This window comes from Frieseomelitta varia, unplaced genomic scaffold, assembly GCF_011392965.1.
Source record: "Frieseomelitta varia isolate USP_RPSP 00005682 unplaced genomic scaffold, Fvar_1.2 scaffold_24, whole genome shotgun sequence".
NCBI classification, from domain to species: domain Eukaryota; kingdom Metazoa; phylum Arthropoda; class Insecta; order Hymenoptera; family Apidae; genus Frieseomelitta; species Frieseomelitta varia.
Window position 1 is genome coordinate 170,887 of NW_025109968.1, and position 20,254 is coordinate 191,140.

The window sequence follows — 20,254 nt, forward strand, 5'->3', positions numbered from 1 at the left end:
AATGGTTGTCGATGATCGAGAGTGGTGTTAAACTGTCCGGACCTGTTACTGACCTCTAGAGTGACATTTCCGAAATATTTTCGCTTTAGAGTAAAGTTTACGAAATTTTGAAGTAGAGTTTAAGTGAAGGAACAACACTTTCAATGGAGTGTGAAAGATTTGCGTGTGATTGGAAGAATGTACGTTTGCACTTCCTGATAACTCTTGGATTGGAGTTTTTTTTTTTTTGAACCTTTGCCATTTTTTGGGAGAATGTGAAAATGCGTACGAATTGAGATTTGAGACATTGGATTTGTCAAACTTATGTAGGTTTGAGTGATAAAAATACAGAGTTTAAAGCAGTTGGAAAGGTATTGGGGTGTTGAAATGGTTCGGCAAGAGAATTTAGAATGAATGTTTGGATTCGTTGGTCAACTTTGAAATCGATGTCTGGGGCATTGACTTGAAAGAAACATAGAGGAACCCGTATTCGTGTAGAAGTTCTGAAATTCAATATTAAACCGAGTGTGTAATTAGATAATATTTAAGTTAGACATTCGAAAGATCTTGCTAAGAATTCAAACTGGTCTCGTAGTGGCAAAGGACAGAATTCGTGATTCTGTATTTTGAACTGAAGTGTTCACGAATTTTTCGCCAATGTGAACGCTTAATTAGTGGATAGTTAGTGGATGACAGAATCAAAATTGTTGTCTATGACATTAGACTAATTCTTCCAAATTTTCACGTAGGAGAAAAGGAGCCAAAAATCGTTAACGATGATTCAAAAGAGCGTCAAGCTCTCTAAGTTTGTGTCATCTTTTGTCAAAAAAGAAAAAAAGAAAAAAATTTTGAAGTAATAAAAAGTATCTTAGAATAGGTTCGGAGTAATGAGAAGAAATAATCGAAAAGAAATCAATCTTTTTGAAAATGTCCTCCATTAAAATTACTCGAGTTTGAAAAATCTAAACAAAATTTTGTTTCATTAATAAGAAATTAAAATCTGTTATATGATTGCGTGATAAATTTGTTGAATGACTTTTACAGTTGTTTCTTTGAATATCATGTCGTGGTTGATTTTTGACGAAAAGAGAATACGAAGATTTCTATAGTATAATTTACATTACAAACTGCAGAAATTTTTGTATTCTTTACACAGGGTTAAACGTACTTAAGGTTTCTGTTGAGGATTGAGGAATATTGTACATAGAATTAGGGTTGGGAAAACTTGGGAAATTGTGGAGCCTTCGTGCCTCAACCCTTGAATAATCGTAATTTATTTTAATTTTAAATATTTACGTATTCTCTTTGTGTCATAAATTTCAGTAAAGAGATTAATAATTTAAAATAATGAGAGCATAATCTCTTGATTGTTTGAGGGTTGATAATACCGATTCGTAATCTTACCTGTGATGGTTCATTCGTCCCAATTTTTTGAAAACACGGTTCCTTGAAAAGCTTCTTATTATGCCGTCAAACGTGCCTATCCAGTTTACTAGATTTGTTGAATGAATTTTTGCATGAACAAGTATATATTTTCATCCCTAGTGGTTCATCGTGGAATTGAGAGTGCTAAAAATGAAACAAAATATAAAAATGTAAGTACTAAGTAATACTGAAAATAAAATAATTCATGTTTAAATAAAATTATTAAAATAGTAAATTATGATTAAAATAATATATGAAATAATTTGAATTATTCAATACGGAATATAATTGAAATTGAAATTGAAATATTTTTTTGATTACAAGCAAATTTACAAGTATTCAAGTATTTCGTATCTTAAGGAATACATGATTACGATAATTTATGTTAAATTATTAAAATTTAGAATAATCAATTGTATTTTATATTTATGTTCTTCGCGATAAAGATTTGTGATAAAAATAAATTAAATTAAACAAAAAATTCCAAAATTAATCTCCAGTGGCCTCATAATACCAGTTAAGATTAAATTGTGAATTAAATTGAGTTAGAGATGACTGTGATAATTTGTGTTAGATTATTAAAATTTAGGATAATTGAGTGTATTTTGTATTTTTCTTTTAAATGTGTTCTACGTAGCACGATTAGTAATAAATTGCAAGTTCCAAAATTAGTCCCCAATGGTTCAAACCGACACCAGTTAAATTCTCAAATGAAAACGATCATCGAATTTAAGTATATTGATTTCGGAACCACGAGGGATGAAACTATGACACGATCGAATTATATTTTTCACTGATTAACGTTTACAATAGAGGGGGCTGATCGATAAGTTCGCGTGTTCAGCTGGTTGATTGAAGATTAGCTGATGGCTGGCCTAAGAACAAAGTTGACGTAATTGGGTTACGTACGTCGGTCTTCTTTTTGTTTCGAGCGAATCAACAGCGCATAGAGTATTCGTTTGAATCTTCCCTCACAAGAGATTCTCGACAATTCAGAAATATTCTTTTGATAGAATGCTATTCGATCAATTATTTCGCAAAAGCTTGGTAATGAATTTTTATTATCATTCTTAAACATTGATTTCTCCGTTTGATCAATTTGTTCAAAAACTCGATCATGTTGAGTATTATTTGAGATTACGTTAACCTCTTCGCGTCATATGATAATCACAGTAGACTTTGCATGATATACATTATATTAATTAGGGTATTTCAGCTTCGAAGATATTTAAATATTTATTGATTTTACTGATGAAGATTTAGACGAGAAAGTAACTGTTTCTTCCAGTGGAAAATCATGTTTAAATTTTTTCGAGGCTAAAATAATCTGACGAGATAATTCGTTGCCTAATGATATATAAAAAATCCCATAAATTAACCGATAATGTCATGGTAGATTCATGACGCGAATGGGTTAACTCGTTTTCGTTGTATTCGTATTATTATTTGTTGAAGGTGGTCTTTCTATTTCTTTTATCAATATTTCATCAAAATCGTCTCGATCGCAGAATCTCAAGAGAGCGCAATGTATTTTCGCGAAATTTTCATACCAAGTTTTGTATAGGTATACTCCGCAATCTTTGAAAAAGCCTCGTTCCAGGATTGGTAGTTGGTAATACCGGGAAGATATATTTTTTTATGAACATGAAAATACATCATTGTACATAGTAACGCGATTAATTCCTTTGCTGTGATTTTAATTAATCTCATTGTATCTCATCGTAAGTCATTCTCTATCAAAAATGACTTATATCGCACAAATATATTCTTCTTGTCAAAATTTTCCGTCACTGGAACAGCTTAATTATAATATCGTAACGATTGTGTTATAATAACTAAATTGTCTCGTCAATTGAAGATTTTTGGAATAAAATGTGGTTTGCACGGTAAAAATTGTTTTTTAATCGAGAAGTGATTAAATTTAATTTACATTAAACTCTTTTTATTTAATTTTATAATCCGTCATTGCAAAGGGATTAATTTGAATTGAATATCCACTTAGGGATTAGTGCTCTTCTTGTAAACGAGGATTAACAATTATAGATTAATCGATTAGCAATATATACTACGATTTTCTACAGAGATTCTGTCTCTCATGTTATCTATTTACAATTAAACAATATATAAAACACACGTACACTGTGCACGTAAAAAATATTATATAGTTTAAGGGCCGCAGCTCCTTGTAAAAGGCAGTATTTTCGTAAACGATGCGATACATTATTTTCATCCTTGAGCGTTCGTGAAATTTACTTTCTATTTTTTGATATCCTATACATAAAAATGAAAGAGCGTATTATTTGCAAAGAAAATCATGGTGGTTGAGCTCAATTTCGATGCTCAAAATAATTAGAAAATCAATCGATCTGTTAAAAATTTCGTAGCGAGTTCATTCTTCGATTTTTCGTCTTTCGGATAAGTATAATCAAAGTTGTAAGCGTGAATGGTTATATTTTTAGCGCCATACTCTTATTCGTATATTCGAAGTGAAGTTTCGAATTAAAATATAATAAAGAACTTGTTGGTTCTTTTTTTTTTAAAGTGGAATATATATCTACTTGATAAGAACAAACTAGACTATGTAGTAGACTGATAATAATATAATTAGACTGTAGATTATGCACATAATTAAGAAATTACAACTTAGGTAAAAAAATCAATTCACTTATTACAAATTATTAGTAAGACACATTACAATTTAAATATTTTTTCGTATTATTTTCATTTACATTTTTGCATTTCTAAAATTTTTCACGAATGCATGAAAATCCATTCTTTAGATACAAGCTACATTAATCAATGGAAAATTTAATGATCAAAATTTAACGATTATAAAGATTTTCTAATTGTTTTAAGCAATTTAACCCAGACTTGTGCAACACGATATTGTAAATACCTATATATGTATTATCAATATTATTACTTTTAATATCTTTTCGAGTCCAAGACTTGCAATAGCAGCGTATTCTATTTTCGTAAAGAGGTTTTCGAACGTATAGTTCTCGATGATTAGACTCGTATAACGGGGGTGTGCCCATAAAAATTTGCACGATTTCACGAATCGTAAAAATACGTTGGCTATCGGAGATATTTCGTAGGCTTTAACAGACGTGTGACGTTTGAATGGAGAACAATCGATCATTATGACTGTATCTAGCATTAACCAGTAGCGAGTGATTAATATCTTTTATTTCCTTTCTCTCTCTGTGCGCGCGCGTGTGTGTGTGCATGTACTCCATGAATTGTTTCGAGTTTGTTAGTTTGCAGAAACTAAGCGATACGCGAAATTTGATCAGATTGAAATGGCGGGAATTGACAGCCGATCTTTTATTCAAATTCGCTGGAATTCGATTCACGGGTAATCGATGGCTGCTTTTTCCCGGCGAAATTGCCATTTGAATTGCACCGATTCGGCGGACAATTTTTTAAGCAAACGCTATTATATACTCTGTTTTATCGTACTCCGTAATTTTAGAGAGAGGTCGAGTATCGTTTATTTATCTTTTTTGTTCTTTCTTTCTTTTTTTGCTTTAAATAGAATAATTTTCATTCCACTTTTTAGGAATTAAATCGTTTGCCAAGCCTTGCGCTCGTTTCGAGCATATTTCAACGATATAGAACTATAGAACAATTGAACACAATTAACTCTCTCTGTAATCTGAAATGTTATTGAAATAATACAGATATTTCACGTGAAAATTGTATAATGTTTATATAGGATCGTATGAAATATCGTGAAGTATTTTATTTAATTTTTAAAGAATGACTATATAGCACAATAATTATTCTACTATATATATATATATAAGATATTTCAATTAATGAATTAAGAAAAACAAAGAGAAATAGATTACAGAGGGTAGTAGGGTAATTCTGATAGAGATAAACTTGATCAATATTTCTCAAATTTTCACGAACATTTTTCATCTCTAAATAATTTTTTGTCTGTTTACAAGAATTACATATTCATGTAATTATACATAATGAATCAGTTTAATAAAAACGAAATGATTCATTATGATGGAACAGAGAAAACTAAACGATACTCTAAAATTTTATTTATCTATTTGTAAAGATGTTATACTACAGATTTGCTTGTGCAAATTTTCTAGAAAACAATTAAAGGAAACCCAAGTTCCGTTCATTTCATTCGCTGAACGATATAGTAATTTATTTTAGATATTTTGTATATTTTTATGTACTGTGCTCGCAGTCTATATGGATCAGTGTATATGATATTCAGTATTTTTTAAATATTTAAATTCCATGTGGTCCATCTCATTTGCAAATTACCCTACAGTAAAATATGTAGAATAACTATAACTCACGTATACTTAAATAGAGTACTTAACGATCGCACGACTCAATGTAATTAGGATTTTTACATCAAATGTAAAATCACATATATAGTCAGCCAGTAGTACAAGCCAGGATATAGGAAAATTATAATAATCATAGTGTCAGGAAATTGACAGAAGTGTAATTATATAAAAAAATCTGAAACCTTAGCCAAGAAATGTTCAATACATAGTCATTCTTTATGATATTTTTAGATATTCGATATATTTGTCTACCTTCTTTTTTAATTTGATAAAATAATAGCTATTACATTTCCAGTTTTTCTATTTATATGCACGAAATACTATTGATTATTCTTTTTTTATTATATGAAATTCGAAAATCTTCATGTCAGTCTGAAACATAGTAAATTTCAATTTTATATCCTGCGAAGAACTGTGAAAAGCTTTTAGCATTTACTATATTTTACTTCATGTTGAAAAGCTATGAAAATCTTCTAAAAAGTAACTGTATTTTAGAATTCCATATACTAAAAAAGAAAATGGTTAGTAGTCTATTTCACATTCAAATAGAAATATCGTAAATACATCAATTATTCTTTATAAGTAAGATAAATCTTTTATCGTACAGTTCAAGCACACTGTCAATTTCTCAAAATCAATAATATCTCATCTATATATATAATTTAATCTATGCTAAAAGTTCATTGTCGAGGATACTACAATAATTTGCAATTTGACTATATCGTGGCCTGTATTATACACCGTGTGCATAGTTGAAACGCACTACGCATCCGTAATTATTCGATCAGCTATATTCTCAAAGTGCCATTAAAATCGCGCTGAACGCTCAGGTCCCCATTGTATTTTTTAATCGAATAACCGATCGGAGAGTAATTTTGCACTAAAAAAGTGTCCTTTTTACCGAATATCCCTAACTCGTTAAGTTAAGAGTAACTGTAAACTGTAAGAATGTTGCGTAGAATTTTGCGTTACTTCTACCATTTCTTTTAACTCTATTATAATATAATACAATATGTTTCAAACACGTGGCAAAATAATTGTCACCGGTTTCACTATGTTGAGTTATCATATGTTTAGACGTTATACATACACAAAGAGGATGAATATTGAATAGTTAAGTATCACATCTTTTCGAATGAATTGTTTTAATAAATAACCATATGTACACGTATATATTCTTGAGATTTTAATAAAACAAAATGTACATCAACAGAACTGTGGATGATTTGTTTCTTTCTTTTGTTAAAGAACTTCAAGTTGTCACGATATGTCTGTATTAATATTCAGTATTTAGTAGATTTAGTATTAACATCATCTTGATTTTGCAACTCATTTTTATACATCTTTCATGGGAATTTTAAATTTAAAAATTTAAATTAATAAATCAATTATGTGCCAGAGATATAATTAATATTACATTGACATTGAAATATAATGATAATTACAGTGAAAAATATATGTGAATGAAATTCGACTAAAGAGAAATTTTTATATGATAATTAGCTCGAATGGCATCTTTGATTTTGTCTTAAGACCTGTGAATGAAAGGATAGTTACATAAAATTCAAATAACGTGTTTTATTTAAGCATTAAACTATGAAACATTTCTCAAAAATCAAACAGTAACATAGTCCTAAATATCGTATCAACATACGACAAAATTCAACTAAAATTCTTTTACATCTATATTGCAGAAAATATATATAGATGTAAAATTAAAAATGAAAGATTTAATTCCAGAATAAGTGAAAGTTCGCATAAATATGATAAATGAAATAGTAATATTGTAGAAGTAATAATAAATGAAAATTATAATACAGACTCAATGAAATATAGCTACTTACGTGAGATTAGATTAGATTCGAAGTATAAAAGGACGAATAAGTGGAAGTTAAATCAGCATAAATAAATTCTTATTTGTAATTACTATGTTCGTACTATGTTTTGAACAAAAATAATTCCCGTACTCGTGGGCCCACTTCATTAACCATCCGACAGTGGCTATAATTTTTCCATTGGTCCGAACCACGACGGCGCTATGTTTTTCCATCGTCGCTTCTACGACTTCTACAGCCCGCTCCGAGTGTTGTGATTAGCGGAACGTGAAAGATGTTATTCTTGTGTATGGCTGTTTGTCTTTGGTGCACAGCCTCTCTCACGAAGATCGTCTGAAACAGTAAAAGGCTCGATATATGGATACCATCGGTGTGGGCGATGATAGCAAAACATTATCTCGAGCCAAGCTTAGATAGAAACTGAGAAATGTGCTATGATAAAACGATCTTGGTGCTATTGAACTCTTCCTCCCTCTAGTCTCAATATTGGTGCTTTTTCTCTCATAAAAGCAATTTAATGGCAGGGAACAGACAGAGCGACAATACGATTTTGAAAAATTTGGCAGATAATCTTTAAACGTCAAACTTCAGTCAGTTGGATTGGACTTTTATATTAATTTTCAATATAACACTCGATATCGATATTTATCAATTGTTAATATAATATAATATTAATATAATATTTATTCAATTGTAGATCTATTTTTATTAATCACCTGAAAGTGAGAAAAATATTAGCACCCTTTCTTTTAAAAAAGTTACTCAATGGTAGAGAAAAAGACTGATACAATAAGAAGTATTAATCTCTTGCGCTGGAATGACGCACGTCGAGAACTTTTTGTCCCAAATTGCAACATTTTCTCAGTTTTAAGTCTATTTAAATGTAACCGAGGTTCAAATAAATGACAAGTTTATTACTTCTTAATAATTTCTACCCAGTGATATCATACCGACGAGTTCGAAAGAAAGAGAAAGCGACGAATTATTGTATACGGTTATGGTCCACGAACCAGTTTCCAGCGCAAAGGGTTATTGTTGTACCCTTAATTACAAACGTTCAAGTGTCAAACTTCGAAGTTTCTTTTCTCATCGATCACACGATCCCACTTTTTTTTATTAATTATTTATTAATAAAGAAAAAAAAGAAAATTCCAAATGCAAATCGTTAGTTAGAAAGTTTCAACGCACGTAACTATAAAAATCACCAGGCTCCTTTTATGCTAGCCGCCTGCTAGTTGCGTCGCATTGAGCTTTATTATCTATCGGAGCCAAAAAGGGGAAGGAAAAGGAAAGGAAAGAAAAATCCACGTCTCTGCGATTTTTCTTCCGTTTTCTCCTTGCCGCCTTGCCAGGGTACGACTGTGCTAAAGCGCCGCCATCGTAAATCGATTATCGCTTTATGGCAGGATTTTAAGTTTCCGTTCGCACGTTCGTTCGTACGAGAACCGCTCTATGTTTCCTTTCGCTACCTGCCCACCCAGGTACTTTTTACCAACGGTTTACTGCACGGGCATGGGGATTCAGCGGGAATTTATCTTCCTAGCGAACACTCGTAATGCAGCGATTATCTGCCAGACGAGATGGCGGTCCCGCGGCCGACCATGTGTCGCGATTCCTGCATAATTTCAAAGTTTACGTAGATATTTTGGGATAATTCCTTCTCCGAAACCTTTTTCCTTTCCGACGAATAATCCTGTGCGCATTCGTCTGACCTCATGATGAGTTTCGTGCACACGTGTTGAACTGCGCGATCGATCCTTAAGGGTTTACAAAACAATTGCAAACAATTTTTTCCTGATCTTCTTAAGTTTCCATGGCTTCTTGGGTTTTTTGAGGTGATTGGTGGCTGGAAACATACGTGCATTTAATAGGGGATTTAAGAGGAAGGAAGTAGGTCGAAAGCTGATTTCCCTCGATTTTGTAACTGAATTTTCAGCAACGAATTTGAACTTAAACTTTCAAAATTCATAGTTGCAATACAAGAGACAAAAATTAGAACTGATATTGATGAAAAATTGTTTTATTTAAGCTATTATAACTTCGCAAAAAAAATTAATTTAATAATAAATGACGTAACGTATTAAATATAATTATATTAAATAAAATTTATATTAAATATAAATATCACCTCTGTACCTACCAAAATAATGTAATGCGTTTTATACGAAAAATAATAAATGACATAACCTATTAAATAAAATAATACAACATTTTACAAGAAAAAAATGTGTCAAATTGACACGAAAAGGGTTAAACGTTTCGCGCAACTGCCACCCCCTTTTCTTCTCATCGCGATAAACTCCACCGTAATTATATAAAATTTCGATCTACATATTTCCACGGCATGCAAGTACGGCCTCGAAAAGTGCAGCGGCGATTATCGTCGAGTCTCGCCTTCGTAACGTAATTCCTCGTTCCACCCACTTCCGGCAGCCACGCAGTCGAGAGCACGAGGATCGATATTTCGCGAGGGCAGCGGCCCGTGGGAGTATGGTTCCCCGGATAATTGAAAGCCGTCGTAAAATCGTGCGAGTCATTGTGCACGAAGGCGTACCGAACGGGGTGATATTATTAAAATTGACTGAAATGGCAGGAGTGGGGTAGGGGGGAGGGGGTGGGTGAGTTGTCAGTCGAGAAATCGCTGCCAATTTGAGCCGTTTGATCGGCCACGCTCATCCAACACCTGCTATATCTCTTTCGGCTATGCTCATCGATCGCTGTTTCCTTTCGTGCTACACGCTTGACAATTTTTACACACGCTCGACGAAAAATAGAATAAATCCATTGATTTTGAAGAGATACGTCGACGTATTCAGTAGAATTTTATTCTAAATAAATTTCACCGTTTGAAAAACGTTAAATTTCAATTTCGCAAATTCTCTAGTGATTTGACGATTTATGGTAATTTTCGCTTGCAAATTATCTTTGTCTACAATTTTTTACTGTAAAATCTCCTAGTCTCGAAATTTTCGGAGCCATTTTTTTGATAGATGCGAAACTGTACAGTATCTTCTCCATACGTTTCACTGATATTTTTCATTGTTTCTGTGATATGATTTATTGATTTTTCCTGTTCGAAGCTTCTAAAGCAATATGTCACGAATATGCATCTTGTCAGCGGTCGTTTCGGCGGATTTTTACCAATTTCCATTTTTATCAATGGAAAAACAAATGAAATGAATTAAAATATATTTGCAATTACGACAAGAAAATAATCTCTAGCAGAAAAACACAGAGACATCCAATAAAAAACGTATTAATTAATTTCTGTTCAAATTATTATTTATGTAAGTTAATATAATACCTATATGATATTGTATTTATTAATTAAAGAATAAAATTATTCAAGAACTTTTTGCATTATTATCATGAAGTAATGTATGCATAAAATATAGTTTATGGTATAAATACTTTCTATCTAAATTATAAAAGATCAAATTCAAACACTAACATACCTACTACTACTCTAACAAATTTCCTCCCTCCTCCCAAGGAAACTAAAATAAAAAATACCTTCAATTCACAGTCTCGACACAATTCACAATCTACTAATGACAGAATATTGAATAAAAAAACAAATATTTGAAGCTTTGCATGAAATTTGGCGATACTGTTATCGCCAGACATCGAATAAATAAAACGAGTCGAGACACGAGCCGAGAAAGAATTTTTCGAAAAAAGAAAAAAAAAAGAAGAAGAAAGAAAAGGAGAGACTAAAACGCAAACACGAGAGGAGGAAAGTTTTTCTATCCGTTTCGTTTCTATCCGTTTCTCGTCAATTAAATAGAAATGGTGTTTTCGACCGGGCGTAGGAAGTATCGGCGTGTTCGGAAAGAGGGATGGTGGAGAGGGGGTGAGATACACGAGGAAGAGGAACGCGACGAAAATCAAACGTTTTTCAGGTTTGGCCTGATGGCCTGCTTAAAACTTTTACCTTTCGCGGTACGTTTGCACAGAAACGATGAAACGGAAATTTAACGAAAGATCGGGCAGCCGAGGGGCTGAGGGTGCGTACACACCACCGACGTTCTTGTTTGTACAATCGATTCCGAAGCGTGCTGCTTTTATACAACGCGCCTCGCGAGAGTGAATCGCCCTTTCTCGTTGGAAAATATCGAAAAATCTTCGACCGTTCGTTTCCTCGAACAGGAAAAAAAAAAAAAAAAAAGATAGAACTTTGCTGTAATACGAATTTAATTGCACTTATCGCCGGTAGTTATCTCATTTGCTCAGAATTCCGAATTTTTTACTCGAATTATTTATAATTTTAAAATTAAGGAGCTTATCGTATGGTCATTCCGCCAGCCACAAATGTTTTGAACGTCTCGAATTTTTAGTCCAGGCTACGTTGCATTCTGTACATTACAAAGTTCTTCCTCCGGTTGATTAATGGTTGGTTTCTTCTACTTCGATTAATAGATTAATTGAACAACAGTCATTTCATTTACTGTTGTATCTACAGGACTTGAAAACAAGTTTAATTATAAATCAGTGATATCATTTTTTTTTATAATATAAGGATTTTATAATATAAGATAAGGATAAAAAAATAAAATTACAAAATGACAAGAAACAACGTTAGCAGTCTTATCTTTGTAATAATGTAATATCTTTCTGTTTGCAAGCGTATGATACATTACACGTTGAAAATTGTAAATAATGCTAGCGGGGCAAATATGTTGCAAGTTGGTTGATTAAAGGTGCTTGCAAGACTTGTGGAAATAAAAGCGCACAACATGAAACTAATGAAGATGGGAACATTAAACATGTTCAATATTAGCGATCAAATATTTATAAAGAAATGTTTACTGGAATGTATATACAGATTCTCTGAATCGATGTTTGCACGATGGTATACACCTGTTTTCTTAACGTGTTAGTGATCGTTTCATTTCTTTTTTTTTTTTTTTTTGTTAGTTTATGATCTGTTTTAATTAATCGTTGACCTATCGTACAACAAATTTCTTTCAATAGATATTGATTATGACAACTATCGGTCGTCGAATTACTCAATTGAATTTATTTACTCCTATCAAAGAATTTAATTACTCTTATTTAAAATTTACACAAAAGATATAAAACATTAAAGTACGTTGTAAAGCATATATTTAAGACCAATGATTTGTTATTTTTCACAGGTGGTAAATTTTCTTTTCTTCGAAAAGTGTTGAACAATTGCTTAAAATATAGACTGTATAAATGTAGATTATTAATATAGAGTGTATAGATATAGATTATATTAATATAATAATACAGATTGTATAAATATAGTCCACGTTATAAAAGTATCCTTATAAAGAAATTTTCCAACAACAATCATCCAAATGTATTAATCACTCTTCTTATGTTCAACGATTATTTATTTCTTTATTTTCAACAAAGAATATTGTTAAAAAGTAACTTACTGTATTGCCTGCAAACTATTATCAACGACTGTTATTTTCATAGTTAGAAAATAAAGAATTCTACAACTTCCAAAGAAAAACAAAAGGATTAAGAATTCCTTGTTATAATTACACACTTTTCAAATACTCATTTACCAACAACCTAACTCGACAAACGACAAATGCGAGAAAATTAGAAACTAAGAAGTGTGTTTAACAATTTCTGTTTATTCTAAGAGGAAACTGGATGACGAAATTGGTAAAGCATTGTGGAAAGAAAAGATTTTCACCCTGAGATAAACACTATCCGCGGTACTTTGACATTAAACAAGATAATGTTGTTTACGAGAAAGAATAGGAAAGCTTCATTTCCCAGTGACTAATTGGGCCTCATTCGTGCCTGACAAAACAGAAATTTGTAAAAGAAAAGTGTCCGTGAGTGTCAATGAATGAATTGTCACTAGTTGTAACTTTCAGCTTCTGAGTCACTTGATTTATGGTACTATTATTCTCAATTGTCACTTTAGTGAGTTATATATTTTATACTGTATCTTGTGTTTTTCATTACGTTACTAAATGACTATATTTGCTATCTATTTGACGAACTTTCGACGATGACAAACACGGTATTGTCAAAATTGTTTTATTACTTGATTGAAGATTAGAAGTGGAAATTTCATGTAATAAATATTCCTGCTTAGTGGTATATAATAATAGCAGTAATCCCTTGTATCTAGGTATAATTTTGTCATTCTATAGTATGAGCGATAATTTTTAAGTGAGTTAAAGAAAAATTTAATATCAGTTAAAGGGAATATTTGACATCATGAGTCACAGATGATTACAGTGTAACAAAAGTTTCAGGTATCCAATTTTATTTTGTGTTTAGAATAGAGAAATAAAATCCAGTCAAATCAAAAATTCATCATTTATTTATTATTAGGTGTATTCTCAATGACAATTCACGAGGATTTCTTCAACATTTGTTGATTATACAACTACATCCGTGAAAAACGGATGGCCGATATTATCATGTAACACAACAATCATTGTATTATTCGAGAAGATTATAAATCATGATCACAAACAAGATTATAAATCATGCGATCCTGTTCAAATATTCCCAAAAAGAGATTATCTTATAATGATGTTTCATCGTTCTCGTCGAAACTTACTCAGAGTTTCTCCGAATGGAAAGGAAAAAGACAGAGGAAGAAAATAGAAAGACAAATTGTTGGAATAATTCTACTCGGTGTACAACTGTGAAGTACAGCGTTAAAAAGTTTGCGCAAACGATTCGAGGGTACGAGACGCCGAGGTCTCTGGCAGACGTCGCCGAGCAATTGTGCTCTATTGATCCTGCCAGTGACTCGGTTATTACTTGCAAATATTTACCGATTTTCCGCGATGGCAAACAACCGGCTAGAGCCACGATTTTCGACGAGCTTTTTCAGCTGCTTATACGTTTTTGCACCGAGGGGCAACGACGCACTGAAGTTGAGATAGTAATAGGGAAGATAACGTGGTTGCGTAGATAAAGTTGAATTATCATGGTATTTTTGTCTCGTGAATATCAAAAGGTTCGAAGTTCTTTGGAATGTTTGTGTCATAGTTGTTTTTCCAGGTAAAAATAACTCGTTTTTGCAGGAATATTAACATTAGAAACTGTTACCGCGATTAAAAAATGGGTATTGAAAAATAAAACTTGTATCAGAAGGACGAAGTAGCGTGTGATAATGCAGGACGAATGAGAAACAATATTTATCATCGCTTTACGTGATTTTTAATTTTGACAAATTTTTAACGCTAAGTAAATATGGTTATGTATTATTAAACGAATTGAATGTATTACAAATGAATTTTATTAAAGTGAATTACATCGTGTTGACACGCGTGAAGGTAGGACGTGTTTAGTTCCACAGGTTATGCTGATTATACGTAGTGCTAACGGTTGTGATTTCGTGTTGTCTCCGTCGCATCACAACTCGATTGGGTGGCAAACGTATATTTCTACACACTTTTTACTTGAAAGATAAATTCCTGTGTACAGGAATCTCTTTCTTAATACAATGGATAAAGTTAATGCACCTCAAGACATGTCTTCTCCAGCATCTTCATTCGCTAGTGTAACTCGAAAAACAAAAGAAAATTAATTTCCCCATGAAGGAACATGCTATTGTTCTCGATGCACACGAGGATATTACCATAAAAGATTATATTTTGGCAGTTGGAAAGGCTCTGAACCCGACAAATATTCGATTTGCCTCAAGAATTGCGAATAATAGAATATGTTATGTACCTCACAGGCAAAACTTTTGTTGACAAACTCACGTCCGGTAATTCAAATATGCTCGTCAAAGACCGATTGATTTCTGTATTGACTCCTAATTATGAAAACCAAGCGAATTATTCTCTCCAACGTCTGTCCTGTCATTCCTCATAATGTCATGTTGGATGCATTCAAGCAAATGGGAATTAGAACCGTCTCACCTATCTCCTTCATAAGAGTGTAGGATTCAGTTCGATCAACGTCACGCGTCTGTATCTCTTGCCACAAAACGCAATAAGAGCGGTATCATTCTCGGCCATAAGCTTTGCAACCCCGTTCGAGCTCCGACGAAATTACACGGGGATGAAAACAGTGTCGAAGAACGATTGGAGGAAGGGCCAGGCGTAAGTGGATGCAGGACGAGATTGAGTCACTTAAAAAACGATACACCGTGTGTGCTTTATCGTGCTCGAGGCGGTGCAGACCGAGCCCTCGAAGGAGTCACGTGCTGTGCGTGCCTCGTCGGGTTTTTCCCAGATTTGCGGCCCTCGAGATCGACCGTTGGCCTATCTACCACTAGGAAGACCCCCTTCGAACCCTCTGGCAAAAATAATAGACTCGTCGCACGTTCTCGAGGATCGTGGTGTCGCAAAGAATCGTCCGACGATCGAATGAATCTTGGTTAGAGTGGATCGTGGAAGTGATTGGAAAATTGCTCTCTTTCTTTCCTTTTTTTTCTTTTTATCGGGGACATTTTTTTATTGGATCGAGGAAATGAGTTTACATTAGGTCGATGTACATGAAATGTCTTTCACTTGAAGTTTGATTTTGATAGACAAAATACCTGCTATCTATTAAATTTTGCCCAATCATTAATTACGAGTAGATTTATTGAGATGAGGAAATTCTGACAAGTTAATAAAAATATGACATTGTTTCTTATTTTAACATCAACTTGTAATCAGAATATTCGTGCGATTTTCTTAAATTTGAAGTTTCTACAAACATTCGGCATTATTAGGTGTAACAAATCATTCCAAAGAAATTTATATATGATAAACTTAAAGAACTGAATGAAATACTGGAAAATAGTCGTTGAAGAAAATATACCAAATCATACGGAAATTACGAACACATATTTGATTCAAAAAAGAATTACAACACAACTATCTCAAGTACCTGTGTTGCAACTGTATCTACACGTTATTCAATATTTCCAGAAGGAAAAGAAATAAAAATAGTCATCTTCTCAATTCTCGTGATACTCAGAAATAATCAAACTTATCTATGTTTGTTCAATTGATATATACTTTAGAAATTCTTCGAGCATTGGTAAATTCCACGATAAGTATGTGTGTGTGTGCTGAGGAAGCAAAGGATCGTCTAAACTCGAGGAGATGCGCGCTGAACCGGGGTTTCCTCAGTCCAGGGAAATTGGTTTTGTCCCGATTATGGCCGGTGCTTAATGCGGTTCACGCTCTGCTCTCGCGCAAATGTTGTGACAGCGATTTACGAAGTCACGGGTCAAGATTTGTATGGACTTAATGCCGTTCGGCCACGGTTCACCAGGTTTCTTGCTTGGCCGTTCGCATTCAAACGAGACGGATTTTGTCGATTACGCGACTTACAACTGCGAGTAAGTTGTTCTTCAACTTCAGTTTTAGACTGACCTTTGTCCATCGGGTTGGCTGCCTGTTTTTCTAGGCGACAAGTAAGAAATGTGGGATATAAAACTGAGTGGAAAAGCAGGAACATTCGAAAAGGAAAATATTCAGAGCCTCGAATACGAAGATTAGTTTCTTCTCTTTTCGTTGCGGTGACAGTCTAGGTATTTCAAGATTCGAGCATCGGCCACATTCGAGCATAAGAGAAATTTTTTTTAATCTAGGGATCAAAATCATTTTAGTGAAATTTAGTAATTTTCAATTAGTAATATACAAAGAGATTTTCAATCTCTTGATTTTTCAGTTGGATGCGGATTTTCTTGTTTTTGTTTTACATATTCTGTATATTAAAATAATTATTTTATTATAATTAATTTATTATAATTGTATATATAATTAATTTATTATAATTTATTATAAATTATATCATTTCATATTACGAATTATATCGTTAAATTTTTGTAAATCAAGATTTATGATGATAAGATGCACTGTTGTTTCAAATTCGCGGTACAAGTGACGTCGAGGCTTCAAAATGAGACATCATGCTTGAACGATAGATTTTCACATCTTAGCTTAGATATTTTTAACAGTCACTGACACTTGCAACTTACTACTCTTCCACAAAATCGAAATTCTCTTCAATCGTAATTTATGCCATGACACGCGAAACGTTTACGAGACGTGTGTTCCTGTCTCGTGTCGTGATTTTCACGTCGGTCCACAAGATAGACGAGAGATGACGTGTTTTTCGGACGTGACCCAGCCGCGGATGCACCTGATTTTCTTTTGATCCCGCGAAACATTGACTTCACAGCCGGTCGGTGATTTTGTTGTTTCGCAAAGCCTTGAAACAACAAACCCCATGCCACTCACTGTAATCGCGTGACAGGTATTTAGGTTACCGCGCGCTCTTCAGATATTTTTCTAGGGCAAATCGAAAAAGAGAGGATCCGGGAGGTGAAACTCGAGGTTTTTCAGTGAAATTTGTGTTCAGCCTTCAGCGTGGAGGATTTCTTTTTCTTGGAAGCGCGTATAGCGAGGAATTGAAAAGCTAGGTTGTAAGTTAGAATATTGAAAAAGATAGATATTCTTATTTTATATATTTTTTTTCTGATCAGAAGGTTTGAGCGATTTGTGGAAACAGATCAAAAATTTTTGCTTAAGAGTTGCAGAACTTTTCCACTGTACCGTACAGTGAACGATGAAACGTTGAAGCTTACCGTTATGGAATTTTACAAAATTTCAATTTCGTTTTTGCAACAACTCTTCGTTTCGTGTTAGAAGATGGTGATCTTTTAACTTTCCCTTCGACAAATTTACATTTCTGATTTTAGGCAGATAACTGAATTATATTTTAAAGGATTATACAGTATTATTTAAATATTATTTTCAATATTCTATCCATAAATAATATATTCCTTGTGATTAAAGTGATTTTCATTGACATAGATATTAGATATTTAAGCAAAAATTCCCAATTCTGAATATTTGATACAGTACTACAATTTTATGTAAATGAATCATCTATAATAAAATAATCATATAATCATATAATAGATAATTAAATAAATAACCATATAATAAAATAATCATAAAATCCTGGCAAAAATATTTTTTAATAAACATATGATTTTTACCCTAAATATTAGCTAAAAGTAGTAATGTAGTTGAAAGATTATATGAAATTATAATCAAATTATTTTCAAAACTTTTATAATACTTTTCGTATGATGTAAGCTTCTCAAGTAAAAGAATTCGTCAAGTTTTTCGCGCTCTTTTGGTCGAGCCGAAAGGCGGTCTATGTGCCAACAAGCTATCAACGACGTTAATAATAGGAAAAACAAAAATGGACCACCCACGTGAACCAGGTAGCCATCCTTCGGGAATCGTGGTCCGTCCTTTCATCTGTCTACCCTTGTGTCACCCCTCCTCACCTTATAAAAATGACAAAACACTTTTATCGAGTCGAAAGCTCTTGAGTCGCGCGTTTCGGTGCTTCAAACGAAGTCAAACACCAGAGTTTGGTCGGCGAACTTCGACGAAAAGAGTTCGCTTTTAGGACATTTAAAAATTCTCGAGCCTTCATGAGAGAAATTAGAAAAGAATTGACGAAAGTTATTTGCTTAATTTTTGAAATGGATATTTGTGACAATGTCTCTTTTTATCAATTTCTTATAAATGTTAAGACTTTAAGAAAAGAAAACGTTATCATAAGACTTTAAGAAAATTTTTGCAGAATTTGCGTGTTAAATTTCTTTAAAATGATTGAATCGAAAATGATTTATAAAATGTTAAATATCTACATAGTCATCTATGTACTTGTTATATAATTAATTAATTAATCAGTGGAAAATAATTTATAAAATGGAATAATGTTAAATACGCCAATTAGTAATTAGATTTGTAATAGTTGGTAAAATTGAAGATTTATTTGGAAATCTTCTAATGTAAATGAACAAATGAATGTTAATTCATTCACAATTTTTAGCTGCGCGGTTTAATTAGTCTAATTTCTTTCCATTTTATTTCAAGCATAAAATTAATTCGGAGAAATCAGTCGCGTTTAACAAACGCGTCTCTTTTCCACGATTGTACCGCTGTACCGCTTTTATTTTTTTTATCGCGAGCAAATAAGTTGTTAAAATTCCAGGTCGCAATAAAACCGACTGTGATGAAATATGACGTTCAGACTGAAAATAAAGCAGCGGATAATTAATATAAAAATGCGCCGCAAAAAGCTGGAGAACTTTTCCCCAATTGTTTTCTCTTCTCGAAGCGTTGCTTTAAACGTAAAAAGGTATAACAATGATGATAATGAAAGAGAGTGCAGCTCTCCTCTGTACTTTTTGAAACGCAGTAACTTTTCAAACTGATATATTAATTCTAATTTAACTTCAAGATACAATAGTCATAAAAGACGCAAGATAAATAGAAAAATACAAACCATATTGAAAATCACTCAAATCAAAAGATTTGTCCCGGAAAATATTTTTAAAGTCAGCATTTACTTGAAATTGTTCATTTAAAATATAAAGATTTTAGAAAAAAAAAAATAGTAGGTAATTCTGAAAGTAAACAGAATAACAAGAAGAAAAAAGAATATCCAGAACATAAATGAAAATGTTCATGAAATTTGAACACGTAAAACGCAATATGCCTCGTTGAAATTGAATCTAAAACGTTTTTCTAAGTAATAATTTGAACAGACGACAAACTTCACCATTTGCTAATATTTATCGAGGAAAGCAAATCGCTCGATAAATTAGCGCGTATAATACAATATAATAATTAAATTAACATAATAAATTAATGTAATAAATCACTCTCTCCCACGGTATTGCCAATAACTGATACCACAATCAAATAAAAAAAA

At 32.6% G+C, this 20,254-nt stretch overlaps 1 long non-coding RNA gene across 4 annotated transcripts in view; it reads right to left on the reverse strand.

Moving 5' to 3' along the window:
* The window catches only part of LOC122527948, a 39,066-nt gene that overhangs the window by 8,981 nt on the left and 9,831 nt on the right, over positions 1-20,254 (reverse strand). For all 4 annotated transcript variants that reach the window (XR_006306461.1, XR_006306462.1, XR_006306460.1 and 1 more), the window contains exons 2-4: positions 7,665-7,894; positions 4,478-4,482; positions 1,384-1,548 (exon numbers count right to left, since the gene is read on the reverse strand). This is a non-coding gene — a long non-coding RNA (uncharacterized LOC122527948). The remainder of the gene's footprint in view (positions 1-1,383; positions 1,549-4,477; positions 4,483-7,664; positions 7,895-20,254) is intronic.